Genomic DNA, 14649 nt, shown 5'->3' with positions numbered 1-14649 from the left:
ATGGCTGTGTCAATATGGAAGCTGCTGGGGTATGGGTGGTGCTGATTAATGACATTCAGAGCACAACCAATGTGCCTGAGTGTCATGAAAGTTGTTGCTCATAGGATTAGTTGTGCTACAATAGCACTGTCTGGCCCAGTGAGGAGAGCTATGGCAAACTACCTCACTCCTCATCTTGCCTAGTACGCATCATTTTGGTACTGCCATTGGATTTTGTGGTTTCCCTATAACTGCATAGCTTTTGGTGATGCTATTTGAGGATCCAACCAGCCTCTGGGCCGATGACCTAACAGACAGACAATCTACGTATGGGCCTAAAACCTCTTCCCGTTTGCAATTGCCATTGTGAACATCATGCCGGAGACTTTGCTTACTTATTTCATTGTACTAGATTTTTTCTTTATGGTTATTGAATCCCAGAAGAATTTGTGGGAAGATTTCGGTAATAACCTTGAAAGGCTAGGTCAAGCAGCAGGAAAACCTTTCTGGACATTAATAAAGAATCTTAGGAAGGGAGAGGAAAAAGGAAATGAATATGTTTTTGGTAAATCAGGTGAACTTACAATAGATCCCAGTGAATCACTGGAGAAGTGGAACAAATATTTTGAAAATCATCTCAACATAAAAGGAAATCTTCTGGTGTTGTCTCAAACAACCAAATTCATGGGGGACCGTTACGTTTATATTTCGCAGATCTAGAGAAGGCGTATGATAGAGTATGAAGGAAAAGATGTTCGAATATGGGATTAAGGGTAGATTATTAAAATCAAACGCATTTTATGTTGAGATTTGGGCTGATGGTAGATAGAGTTCTTGGTTCAAGGTATTTACAGGGGTTAGACAAGGCTGTAATCTTTCACTTTGTTGTTCATAGTTTACGTGGATCATCTGCTGCAAGGTATTAAGTCGTAGGGAGGGATTCAGTTAGGTGAAAATGTAGTAAGCAGTCTGGCCTAAGCTGATGACTTGGTCTTAACGACAGATTGTGCCAAAAGCCTGCAATCTAATATCTTTGAACTTGAAAATAGGTGCAATGAGTATGGTATGAAAATTAGCCTTTCTAAGACTAAATTGCTGTCAGTCATTAAGAAATCCAAGAAAACTGAATCTCAGATTGGGGATACAAAGCTGGAACAGGTTGATCATTTCAAGTATTTAGGATATGTGTTCTCCTAGGATGGTAGTATAGTAAGTGAGATTGAATCAAGGTGCAGTAAAGCTAATGCATTGAGCTCGCAGTTGCAATCAACAGTGTTCTGTAAGAAGGAAGTCAGCTCCTGGATGAAACTATCTTTTCATCGGTCTGAAAACAGACCAAGTTTGCTTTACAGAGTGAAAGCTGGGTGGACTTGGGATATCTTATTCATAAGCTAGAAGTAACAGAGATGAAAGTATCGAGAATGATTGCTGGTACAAACAGGTGAGAACAATGGCAAGAGTGTACTCTGAATGAGGAGATGAAGGCTAAGTTGGGAATTAACTTGATTGATGAAGCTGTACGCATAAACTGGCTTCGGTGTTGGGGTCATGTGAGGCAAATGGAGCAGAATAGGTTACCTAGGAGAATAATGGACTCTGTTATAGAGGGTAAGAGTAGTAAAGTAGAATCGGTTTCTATTGATTTAAAGATAAGAGATATAGAACTAAATGGGGTCACAGAACTATACTTAGAATAAATTGGGGAAAATGTTCCACACAATCAGCACATCTCTATATATTAAAATTTTATTTTACACTAAAATTAAAATTAAAATACTTAAATTTAATATTAACATTTTATTTTAGACTAACATAAAAAAATACCATAAAATATATAGAAATTTGCTGATTAGGTGGAACATATTCCCCAATTTATTCCAAGTATTGTCAATATCAGCACCAAAATAAAAATGATCAATTATGAAGCCACAAGACTCGTTACAAATAGAGGATTGTGGCAGCGATTAGTAAATGAACAGAGGCTGTAAGACTGAGCGGTGAAAGCCAGAACAGTCTGTATTTAATATGTATGTTGCTTTGTAAGGTCATAGTGGCACTACCTAGCACCACTCTTCGACTAGTGTGCAAATTTGAATAGGCATCATCTTTCAGGTGTGCAAATAAGCCTCGTGTATTTACTTTATCTAGCACAACTCCGTGGTGTTGAGATTATAGTTACCGCCAGTGTGTTTTGCATGGCTTCTTTCAAATTTAGCACAAGGTCTTTTTAAGATAGTTTCTTTGTCGATATCTACAGTACCGTTGAGGTTAGTTAACCTGATTTTTTTGTACAATCATGTTATTTAATTCATTGTATACTAGTTGTTATATGTATAGACAAGAAAAGTTTCCACCTTATCAATACAATTTTTATTATTGTAAGAATTTGTTTGTAAAACCTACCTTAAGATTAAATCTAAATTACAAATACATTAAACACATGTACTGCATATTTTAATTTATTTTACAAGCAAATTCTAGTCCTAAAGAGAGAGCTCTATACCTAAGTACCTGAATCATAATATATAACCATTTCACATTCAACATGCCCAATTTGGACACTTAGACATAATGCTTCCTTATGGCATCTCCCTTTAAGAAAGGACATATTAACTAATACTCGACTCAAATGTGAAGGTATCCGTGTACAGCTGACGATGACTATTTAAAAGTCTGAACCGGTCCTGTAAGTTAATTCTTACAATAATAAAAATTGTATTGATAAGGTGGAACCTTTTCTTGTCTGTACATACGTGAACTATCAATACAGAAATGAAACTAGTAAATCAAGATACTAGTTGTTACCTGCGGCTTTGCTTGCATGGATTTTATAATTTGATAAAAGTAATCATTCCTCACTACTGCACTAAGACATTTTCTGAAAATTCTTAATGTATAAAAACTCGCTAAAAAACTGACTTTCATTTACCCCAGTACCTCTTTGCAAACCACATTTGTGGTGTTGCCTTTTGGGACTAAGATGACCAGGCTACTGGCAGAGCTAACTTTGGATCATGCGATATAGAACTGACCATGTTGTGAGAAATAGCCCTCACTTAAGTGGAAAACACACAAAATACATGTTTCTTTTTTTAACAACACATTCTTCATTTCATTGCACCCCCACTTCTGGAGCGGATTTTCCAAAAACAAAACAATAAATGTTTCTTTATTTTTCAAGGAGATTTCAAATACAAATGTTCATGTCTGTAACATCTCAGTTTTTGAGATATAAGTATCCTTATAAAGAGAATTCAACCCCTTCTTCAGGCCTTCACACAATCTTCTTAAGTGGTTTTTCCAAAAAACAAAACATCATGTTTCTTTATGCAGTACTTAAAAGATTAAAAATACCAATTCTCACGTCTGTAACATGTTAAGTTTTTGAGATATACTGTAGATTTTCTCATTATTTTAAAAATTCACCCCTTTTTCACTTCCCCTTAAGTAGATTTTCCAGAAACAATTTATCCGTGTTTCTTTACTTTTACAGTAGATTCCAAATACCAATTTTCATGTCTGTAACATGTTACATTTTTAAGATATACTGTAGATATACTCATTTTAAAAATTTACCCCCTTTGTGACTCCTGTTCTCCCGCGCCCAAGTGGATTTTCTAAAAACAAAAAGATATGTTTCTTTATTTTTAAAGGAGATTCCAAACACCAGTTTTTACGTTCGTAAACTGGTAGGTTTTTGTGATACAGATATACTCAATTTAAACAATTCACTCTCTACTTTTCACTCCCTTAGTGATGGAATATCCAAAAATCCTCCCTTAGCGAGCACCTACACTAATATAAATGTATCCCCAAAATTTAATTTCTTTATGTCCAGTAGTTTTGGTTCGGCGATGATGAATCAGTCAGTCAGGACATGTTATTTTATACACATAGATGGTGTGCTTTTAATTTATAATGTAAATATATTTTATGTGTTTTTTTTAAACAGGTGGACTACTATCTTAAGTCACATGTACACAAGAACATCGTTTATCTGGCCGTCATTAATCCGGATCTCTGGTTTATCCGGATCGAAAATTATAAAAAATATTTTTACTGTCTTGTACAATATTTCTTTTACAGCATCGACTCTTCTTGAATGTCTTTTCTGTCAAGGATAGTTAAGGACAGGAATTGGAAGTAATTCGGCCACGGTTTATCAAAGGTATTGTCCTGGCTTTCCCCTGGAATTGAGAATGGGAAACCATGGAAAACCAATTTCTAGAATGGCCAAGGTGGGATTCGAACCCACGCTCTTCTGAATGCAATGCACTATTAATTCACTGATGGTGAATTTGAAAATGAAACCGGCGTTCCATCAGAAGAAACAATGACTCGTGGAGAGGCAACAATGCAGCCGGACAAACTGATGGCCTATTTAGAATCCTTGACTGAAATCACACCGGCAGAACTGTTGTAGTGAAACATCTTCGTGATCGTGCTGCACACGAACGCTATACAAATGTAAAACAGAAAAAACGTACAGATTATTTAGTGTATAAAACAGTTTTAAATGTACCAATAGTGTTCTTATATTTGTTTGTGCAATTGAAAAAAGGTATTACTGTACAACTTATGTTAATAGATAATATAACATGTAGGCCTACTGTATTTATTTTTTTAGTTTTTTCATATTATCCAGATTTTTGGTAATCCAGTTCAGTTCCAGTCCCACTTAATCTGGAAAAACAAGGTTCTTGTGTTGTTTTGTAAGATATATGAATGTAATCATTAAGACCTTAAATTGAAAAGCTTGTAAAAAGTGATAGTACATTTTTGAGTTGCATATAATTACTACATAACTGCATAATGTGTTATCCAACAATATTTTATTCTTTGTTGCCTTAAAAAAAATATTCCGTACCTTTTTATTTCTGATTGTTCATGATGCGATTGCCTGTTATAGGACTAAAGTAATCTAGAGTGGTTTTGCTTCTCATTTTTGTATGAAACACAATACTCCACCTTTCATATCCAATTTTCCGTTGCTGTGACTCTTAACGTGTTTAGCAAATTATGATAGATATGGGATGCTAGAAATATGAAGAGACTGTTAGTACACCATCTGATAGCATCTAGACTTGCATCAAACCTATCGTTGATTAAATATCAGTGATGATCCAGTGCCAGTATTATTAAATCCATCTAGTTTCAGATTATTTTGTATGTGATTACAACATGAAAACAGATTCTTACTTCGTCACCTTCTGTACTAGTCTTCCTTAGTGATCATCGTTATTATTTTCTTCTAAGCATTGTGCCACTGGGATGGGGTCTTCTTTTCAGGTCAATCTATGCCATTCTGTGCAGTCTATTGCATCTTGTGGATTATGATTTCTGGTTCTTACATCAGTGTCCATCATATCTGGCTACCTTAATTTTGGTTGTCCTTGTTGCCTCTTGACCTTCGACAGTGAGATGGTTGGCTGTGCTGTTGTCAGAATCAGATGTTCCTCATAAGATGTGTCCCTTCAAACAAAATTCCTCCATTTTCTCATTGTTTTCTTCGAATTCATACTATAACTAATCAATAATTTGTATTGAATATGATAAATTTCATGATGATTCTATATTGACAATTTACAATAGAATAGAAAATGGTAATATAATTGTCCACCTAGTTAATACAAATAGATTTATGTACAATTATTAATTGCAAAACCGTTACATATACAGGACATGTTTCGGCCTCCTTGGGCCATCTTCTGCTATATTAGATATTATCTAAACATTCAGAATGTTACATCATAATTATTACATTCTTAAGTAATATAAGATTCATCATCATCATTTTACAGTTCCAGTTTCTTGGGTACTGTTGGTGAGCCTCTTCCATTCTGTCTTATTGAGATTCGTTCTGTTGTTAATGACGTCCTCCAGTGTCCTTTCCTGATCTGCAATGTCCAACTTTATGATGTCCACCCAGTGGGTTCTTGGTCTTCCCACCATCCGTTTCCCTGCCACGTATCTCTCCAAGTTAACATATGCTGTCCTTGTTGGTTCCATCCTCATTACATGCCCAAACCACCTCAGCCTGGACATGCTGACAATGTCATCTCAAGCCCAGCTTCTTTCCTAACTAAATCATTCTTTAACTTGTCCAGTTTGGTTTTTTGAATTGTGGACCTAAGGAACTTAATCTCGGATGCCTGCAACCTTGATGAGCCTTCCTTAGTGAGAGTGCAGGTTTCAATACCATAGGTTAAGATTGGTATGAAGTACTGATTGAACATCACCAGCTTTGATTTTGTTGGTACTGTACTTTGGGATCCCAGAGGAGTGTTCGTACTTGCTGGTAGAAGTGAGAGCTCTTCTGCACTCTTATTTGCCACTTCCTTTGTGGCTAGTGTATCTTGAGATATTACACTGCCGAGGTAGGTAAAGCTTTCCACACCTGCTAGTGGATGGCTTCCTAGCATGATTTTTGCTGGTCGTCCCTCTCTGTTTATTGCCATCACTACTGTTTTGAGTTCGCTTATCTTGAGATGGAACTCCTGGAACTTAACCTTCCATTCATTGAGTCTCGACTGTACTTGTTCCTCAGTTTCTCCCCAGATCATACACCATCAGCAAAGGCCATTGCATTTAGTTCACCAGAGGTTTTCTTGATGTTCTCCATTATGTCATCTATGATAGTGATAAACAGTAATGGGGATAGTGCCTTGCTGGACTCCACTTTCGGTCTTGAACCAAGATGAATCTCCGTCACTCAATTGCACACAGCTGGTACAGTTCTCATACAGCATCTGAACTTTCCTCACCAGTCCCTCTGGCACATTCCTTTTTCTCAGGCATTCCCGTATCTTCTCTCTAACAATGCTGTCATATGCCTTCTCAGTGTCAAGGAAAACCATAAACAGATCTTTGCCTTTCTCCCAATACTTTCCCATTAACATACGGGCACTGAAGATTTAGGTCTGTTGTGGACCTGTTAGGCCTGAAGCCATACTGTTCCTCTTCAAACTGTGGCTCTAAGATAACTCGCAATCTGCTCTCTAAGATTTTCTCAAGAATCTCAAGCCCATGAGAAAGGAGTATTATTCCCCGGTAGTTGGAGCATTTTCAGTGATTTCCTTTCTTAAACAGGGGGATAATGACACCCTTGCTCCAATCAGTAGGTATCTTCCCATCTTTCCTAACTGCATTGAGCACTCTGTGTGGCCACTGTAAGCCCCTGGACTCCTGCTGCTTTAATCATGTCTGTGCTGACTTCATCAATTCCTGGGGATTTCCCTTGCGGCATCTTCTTAAGGTCTGCTTCTGTTTCTGCCCATGTAATGGGAGGTTCCTCTATGCAAGCTTTCAACATCTGGTTCTTTTGTTCTGTGATCTGCTTCTGTCCTGTTCAGTAGGTGATCAAAGTGATTCCTCAGAACCTCTCTGATGTCCTCTTCTTTCCTAGCCAGGTTTCTATTAAGATCCTCAATTGCTTTGATGGTTTCAACTGAATACCTTTTGTTTTTGATCACTCTGAACAATAGTTTCATATTGCCTCTCCTGCCTTCCTTCAGTTTTTGAGTAAATTTCTCCCAGCACTGTATCTTCTCCTCTTCTACTACTCTTTTAACTCTCAATTTCTTGTCTCGGTAAACTTGCTCGAGGTCGCTGATCTTCCACTCATCCTTTACCTGTTCTGACTTGGATTTCTCTCTATCTCGTTCTTTATGTGCTATGTTCCTTTCCTTTATGGAGGATATTTCTCTTTCATTCCACCAGGGTATCTCTTTTTCCCTTAATCTCGCACTTGTCTTCCCGCACACCTCAATTGCTTCTTTTATCAAGGTGTTTTTAAATCTTGTCCACTCTACCTCACCACTCTCCAAGTCTTTTGTAGGCAGTTGTCCTCTTATACGGTCCTGATAGTTCTTTTTCCAATCTTTTGTAGTTCCCACATCTTAATCTTAGGTAATTTCCTGGTTGTTATCTTTGGTACATTGCCTTTCAAATCTGCTACTAATAATCAGTGGTCGCTATTGAGGTTCTCGCTTACAATCACCTTGACATCTGTCACAAGTCTACTTCCTTCTTTATCTGTTATGACATAATCAATGACTGTCTTGCTCTTACCAAGCCAGCTATAAGAGGTAATCTTGTGACTCTTTTGTTGAGCCAACTGTTTTTTACTACCAAACGGTTTCTTATGCAGTAGTCTAGGAGAAGTTTGCCTTCTGAATTCCTTCTCCCATAGCCATGTGGTCCCATCACCTTCTCAGATATTCATGTGTTTAAAATGTTCTTTTTAAAAAAACAACATGAAAAAATGAGTCAAACTGTTGTGAAACTGATAAAATAAAATTGAATTCGTGGTCCTTAGAATGTTAGTCTGTAAAATCTTGTAGAAATATAATAAAATGTTCACCATATTTGGAGTAACATATATTTCACCTATTAAATGTTGTCAAACCTCTTCTCTAAAAGAACAGTTTGTGAAGTTCTATATTCTGGACATCAGCGTGTTAGCTCATTGTCAAAAAGCGAAAAAACGTTGAAATTTGTAATTATTGGTGACAGAAGCATGATCTTATAAAGGTGTGAAAATATCTATTAAAGAAATGCTGAATAAGTATTAAAAATGAACAAGAAAGGAGGAGGAGAAAAAGGCAAAAAGTGAAATATGAAAGTTGTTAACTCACTCTCCATCAGCTGTGTTCTGTTGATCACTGCTTGCCAGCTGAGCTGATGCTAAGCCAGCAATATGTTCCCATTCTAAGAGAGTGCTAATAGCATCATCGGAGGAAGGGGAGGGGGCATATAAAGTGCTGGAATGTGACAGTCAGTTACATAATATGATTTTTTTATCAAAGTTTATAATTTTGTTAAATAAAATAGTGGAATCAGCATAATGGAAATGGAAGAATGTATAAACATTTTGAGGTTTGTTTTTGATAACAGTTTTATCAGCATAATGGTCTTCAGATGGGTTCTCCAGCTTCCAGTATCTTAGCAGGAATTTATATTGACAATTTGCAAAAATCTTCTTTTTTTTCCTTCTATTTGCTTTACGTTGCACCATCTTACGGCGACGATGGGATGGGAAAGGCGTATGAAGTGGAAGGAAGCGGCCGTGGGCTTAATTAAGGTACAGCTCCAGCATTTGCCTGGTGTGAAAATTGGAAACCACGGAAAACCATCTTCAGGGCTGCCGACAGTGGGGCTCGAACCCACTATCTTCCGATTACTGGATACTGGCCGCACTTAAGCGACTGCAGCTTTGAGCTCGGTGTTGCAAAAATCTAAGATCATTAATAAACATAAAGGTATTTTTTTACTGGTCCAGATATGTTGACGACTTTTTTCCCGCCATAGATCACAAAGATATGGATGAAAAAGCTGTTTTAGATTTCCTCAATTCCATAGATCGTTACGTTAAATTTGCCAATGAATGCGAAGTTAACAATTCCTAAAACTACTTAGATCTCGGTATCACTCAGACTAAAAATTGCACATCTTATGGCTTTTTTAGAAAGCCCACTTAGACAGTCAACGTAATTAAACAGGATTCTTTTCATTCAAATTCACACAAGAAGGCTTTGTTCTACAGTTTGGTTCATAGAGCTTTAAATATCCCTCTTTCCAAAGAAAACTGTAAGAAAGAAATAAATACCATTTAAAAAATAGCTCTGACAAATGGTTATAACAAAATTTTTCTTAATAAAATAATTACTAAGTTGAACAAGCCCGTCACTGCTTGAAAGAAAGAAAGAAAGAAACAAACAAACAAATGACAGTAAAAAGAAGTTTGTTACATTTACATAATATAATAGCAATAACATTTTTCGAGTCACTAATATTTTCAAAAAATGTAATCTCAACATTTCCTTCAAAACCAATGACTAATACCAGGTTAATTTATAACACTCCTGTTGTTGTTGTTGTTGTTGTTATTATTATTATTATTATTAGATGTGAAAAAGACCAGAAAACTGATCACGCAAAGCTCACTTAGAAGTTGTACATTTCCTTCTTTGCTAGGCAGCCTTCAATTTTTCTCTCATCGTGGTTCTTCGTTCTTCTGTCCACTTAGCTCCTGTCTTCTTCTTGTGGTTTCTCTCTGACTCTACTTCCCACTTGTTGATTTTCGTTCTGTAGTAGGTTCGGTCAGCGAAGTCGGCCACTTTGGTTCCTGATTTTTCCAGGTCTTGGCGGATTTCCGTTGTCCACCTATTTGTTTTGATGTTTTCTGTTGCCTCAAGTAAGATTCTTGTCAGTCTGTTTTCTGGAAGGCATTTGATGTGTCAGTAATATTTCAGGCATCTTTTTCTGATGTCGGCAGCAAGGTTTGAGAGCTCCTCGGTTTTTGTACGAGATTGCAGTCTATATCCTTTGTCAGTCAGTTTTGGGCCGAGAATTTTTCTGATGATTTTACGTTCCTCTTTCAGGATGTCTTCGAGTACTGTTTTCCTGTGGAGATCCAGTGTTTCATTCGCGTATAGTATTTCAGGTTTGATCACAGTATTGTAATGTCAAATTTTGGTGAAGATTGAAAGGCATTTTGTTGAAAATGTTTTGCGTTCGGCCGCGGGTTCTCTTCATTTTCTGGATGCGGACCTCGAGGGCCTTCTGTTCTTTTCCTGTTGGTACTATAATTTCTCCAAGATATCGGAACTGTGTTACTTTTTCGATTGTGCCAAATTTTGTGTTCAAATTCTGGAGGCTGCAGTGGTTGCACATGACCTTGGTTTTTGAGAAGGAGATTTGTAGCCCGAATTTTTCTGAGCATATCTTGAGGGTCCTGATTTGGCTGATTGCCTGTTGTTCGTTTGTTGCGAGGATCGCGAGATCGTCTGCGAAAGCGAGACAGGAGGTTTTTACATGTTTTCTTGTCATACTTAATGGTTGCCAATTTCCTTGAGCTTTTAGAGCTTGTTCCCATTCTCTCATGATTTTGTCCAGGGCTATGTTAAAGAGTAGTGGGGAAAGTCCATCTCCTTGTCGGACACCGGCTTTTATCTGAAATTTTTCAGATATATTTCCCATGAATTTTACTTGGGAGGTTGTGTTGGTGTGAGTTAGTCTGGTGAATTTTTGAGTCTTGTCCAGTCCATATTCACTCAGTGTTTGGAAGAGGGATTGCCGGTCAGTGGAGTCGTATGCTTTCTGGAAGTCCACAAAGGTGCAGATTGTGGGTTGTTTTCTTGTGTGTCGTAGTTTCAAGATGGTTTTCAGGTTGAGTATCTGTTCTGCACAGGATCTGTGGGGCCTGAAGCCCGCTTGATATTCGCCTATGAGTGGTTCTAGTTGTTCCTGTGTTCTTTGGAGGAGGACTGCGGAGAGGATTTTGTATGCAACTTGCACCAGGGAAATTCCCCTGTAATTGTTCAATTATTATTATTATTATTATTATTATTATTATTATTATTATTATTATTATTATTATTATTATTATTATTATTATTATTATTATTCGAATCCAGATGTTTATAAATTGAAAAGTATACACTGTCAAGTAAGCTACAAAGGTCAAGCTGGAAGGAGCTTTGATATTCATTATCAAGAACATATTAATGCAAAAAGACACAATAGATTTTCTGCTATGAACAAACGCTGGATGACCATAATCATTCTTACACTAAAATAGAATAGGAATGGACATTCTGAACATTTTATAGAAATGTAGCTTCCTCAATATTTGGGAGGGTATTCATATTAATTTAGATCAGAGAACTAATCAAGCTTTTCCCTTAACCTTTGCTTTTGTTTTCCCGCACACCTCAATTGCTGCTTCCACAAATGTCCGTCTTAAATTTTTCCACTCTTCTTCTCCACTTCGTATTTCTGTGTTAGGCAACTTCCTTTTTACACAATCTTAGAATGCCATTCTTTTATATTTTTTCTCCGATTCCCAAATCTTGATCTTTGGTTTCTTCTTCAGTACAATTTTAGGGATTTTTACTTGTTTTAATTCCACAATTAATAATCTATGATCACCTTCCATACTTTGAATGGGGATTATCTTTGTATTCGTGACATATCTTCCCCATTCTCGGTCTGTTGTTATAAAATCGACGAGTGTTCCATACTGTCCATCCCAACTATATCGGCTGATCTTATGTCTGTTCCTCTTCATAAACCATGTGTTCTTTATTATCAGGTTATTTCTGATACAAAAGTACCTCATTTGACGGAATTGTAAACTTTGATAACAAACATAATTTTTTGCCCATATTTTGTAAGGTGTGTAAGCTCCCTTGATTGACATTTTCGGAAGTGGGTTTTATTGCCATAGAAATTCGTGTATGGTTACCTTCCAACAAGATGTTGACTAATTTTATTTTAAATGTGATCTGAAGTCACGAACTGCTCATATTTTCCGCATCTGAGAACGTGGTTCAACTCATTTGAACTTTACTTGGTATCGACTGGAACTGTGTTTCAGGCTGTATGCCTCTGTCTGATGCTGCTGTCTCCCGAAGGGAGCCTGAACTTGCTTGCATTTGCTCTAAACTACTGCACAGCCGATCGTGCATGTACCTGTCGTGTGTAACCGAGCCTATTGATGCTGAAGCGAGAGTTGAGCCTGTCTACTGCAAAGATGGAGGCTGGACAGGTTCCTTGTCCACGCCTTGCCGCGAATCCATCTGATCCCATGGAACCGGGCTGAGTCCAATGATACGCCGGGGTTAATACCCCGTGACCTTCAAATAATTTTGGTGTTCAATGTTTGAAACACCTTCATCTACTTGTTTTTTATTGATTGACTTCAGGCCTCATTGTTGTAAATTATGGCGTGTGCCTTGGAAATTCTACCTCGTTTCTGAGACTGTAAGTTTTAACTAGTCAGATTTAATTTTGGTGCATCTCAGTTATACAGCTACTTGTACTTCAAAGTTTTATCAACCACCTAAAAGGTTCTGTCCGTGTTGTGATATTTCCGAATTTCAAAACTGTGTATTATTCATTCTGGGAGCTTGCATTCGCTGACTATTATTATTGCTTTGGATGTAATGAAAATTTTGTAAATCATTTCCCATTGATAATAATGATTGACAAATTATAATTCAAAATTGGTAAAACCTCGAGCCCTGTTTTGTGGGCCAAATATGGGTGATTAGAAGGGTATTAAGTTTTCACAAGATTTATGTGTTTGAAGTTTCTTTCCCTCTTTATTTTATGCTGTTTATTAATTCTTTTGACCATTTCCTTTTTTTGGGGTGGGGGGGGGGCGCTTGCTTTTCTGATTTTCTTTGGTCCCTAATTTCACATTGTTGTGTCCCTGCTTGGGATTGGCCCAACCACTTCTCTGGATGGCATGTTTATTGTTATTGCCAGAGTGATGATTATTATTTTTTCGTGTGGTAATTGGTTTTGTGCTGATTGATGATCTTGTCTATTTGATTACCTGAAGATAATCTGAGAGAGTGTGTGTTATTCTCGTCCAGTCCCATTATTGATTTCTGATATTTTTCTAGAATCTTATGCTGTAATTCCTTTTGCATAATTTATTCTTTAATTTTACTTCATTCTATTGGGAATGTGTGGGGAATTTTCTTGTGAGAGCTCCTCGCATGGCACTCTATTTAAGATTTTAAAATTGGTTTAAAAGAATTCCTTATGGATATGAAACTTATCATTTAGCACTAAAATTTGAAGCAAATGGTATACCAAAAACTGGTGATATGATTAAATTAAATTGAAATTAAAGGCACTGAGGTTGTAAGCTATGTGTTAAGTTTTTCTAAACAAGATTAATTGGTTGTGCCCATAAATTAATAACAATTGATTCCCAATCTTATAACTCAAGATCGATTGATCATTAAGTAAAATTTATTAGTTGATTAATATTTGTCCTCTCAGTTTCTTGAAGGTGTTTTGCTTTTTTTAATTGTGCTAATAATACCTTAAATTAAAAATTGCCTATTCTTTTAAAAGGAAGCAGGGTGTTGTTTTTCTTACTAATTTCTTATTAAGCATTTACAATTCCATACAGTGACATCTTTTTTTTCTTTTTCACGGTTTGTGGTCACCTGCACAGATTAGGATAAGTACTCTGTTTTCCTTGTGTTGTGCCTGTTTTTTAAAGTGGCATTCACTTCCACTTGTTTTTTCCTGCACTTACTTCTTCTAAGGACAGTAACTTTGATGCTAGCAGTGTGGACTATTTGGGGATGTTGTCCGACTGTTGGTGTTATGTTCCTCGTATCCCTTGTTTATCTTCCCCCTCCATGCCGTTCTCCCTTTCTTTGATGACGCTACTAGCACTCCCCTAGAAAGTTTAGGTATTGCCAGCTGTGTGTCAGCTCAGCAGGCAAGCAGTAACCAACAGAACAGCTATTGGAGAGTGAGTTAACAACTTTCATATTTCACCTTTGCCCTTTTCTCCTTCTTTCTTATTCATTTTTAATACTTATTTTCTATTTCTTTTATAGAAATTTTCACACCTTTATAAGATTATGCTTCTTTCGCCGATAATTTCAAATTTCAACGTCTTTCTGTTCTTTGGCAATGAACAAACAAGCTGGTGTCTGTAATATAGATCTTCACAAACTGGGTTTTTTAGGCAAGAGATTTGACAACATTTAAGGAGTGGAGCATATATAATTCCAAATAGGTGAACTTTTTATTACATTTCTACAAGATTTTATAGATGTTTTAACATTCTAAGGATCATTAATCCAATTTTATTTTCTTATTTTCACAACATCTTGTCTCATTTTTCTCATGGTGGTT

General features: G+C 36.7%; 1 protein-coding gene across 2 annotated transcripts in view; it reads left to right on the top strand.

The window, feature by feature from the left end:
• The window catches only part of LOC136871803 (glycerophosphocholine phosphodiesterase GPCPD1), a 432261-nt gene that overhangs the window by 248987 nt on the left and 168625 nt on the right, over window positions 1-14649 (top strand). The gene's annotated exons all lie outside the window — the stretch shown is intronic.

The sequence above is a fragment of the Anabrus simplex genome, chromosome 4, assembly GCF_040414725.1.
Source record: "Anabrus simplex isolate iqAnaSimp1 chromosome 4, ASM4041472v1, whole genome shotgun sequence".
Taxonomy (NCBI): Eukaryota; Metazoa; Arthropoda; class Insecta; order Orthoptera; family Tettigoniidae; genus Anabrus; species Anabrus simplex.
Note: the sequence above shows the minus strand (reverse complement) of the source record. Positions and strands in the feature narration are given on the sequence as shown.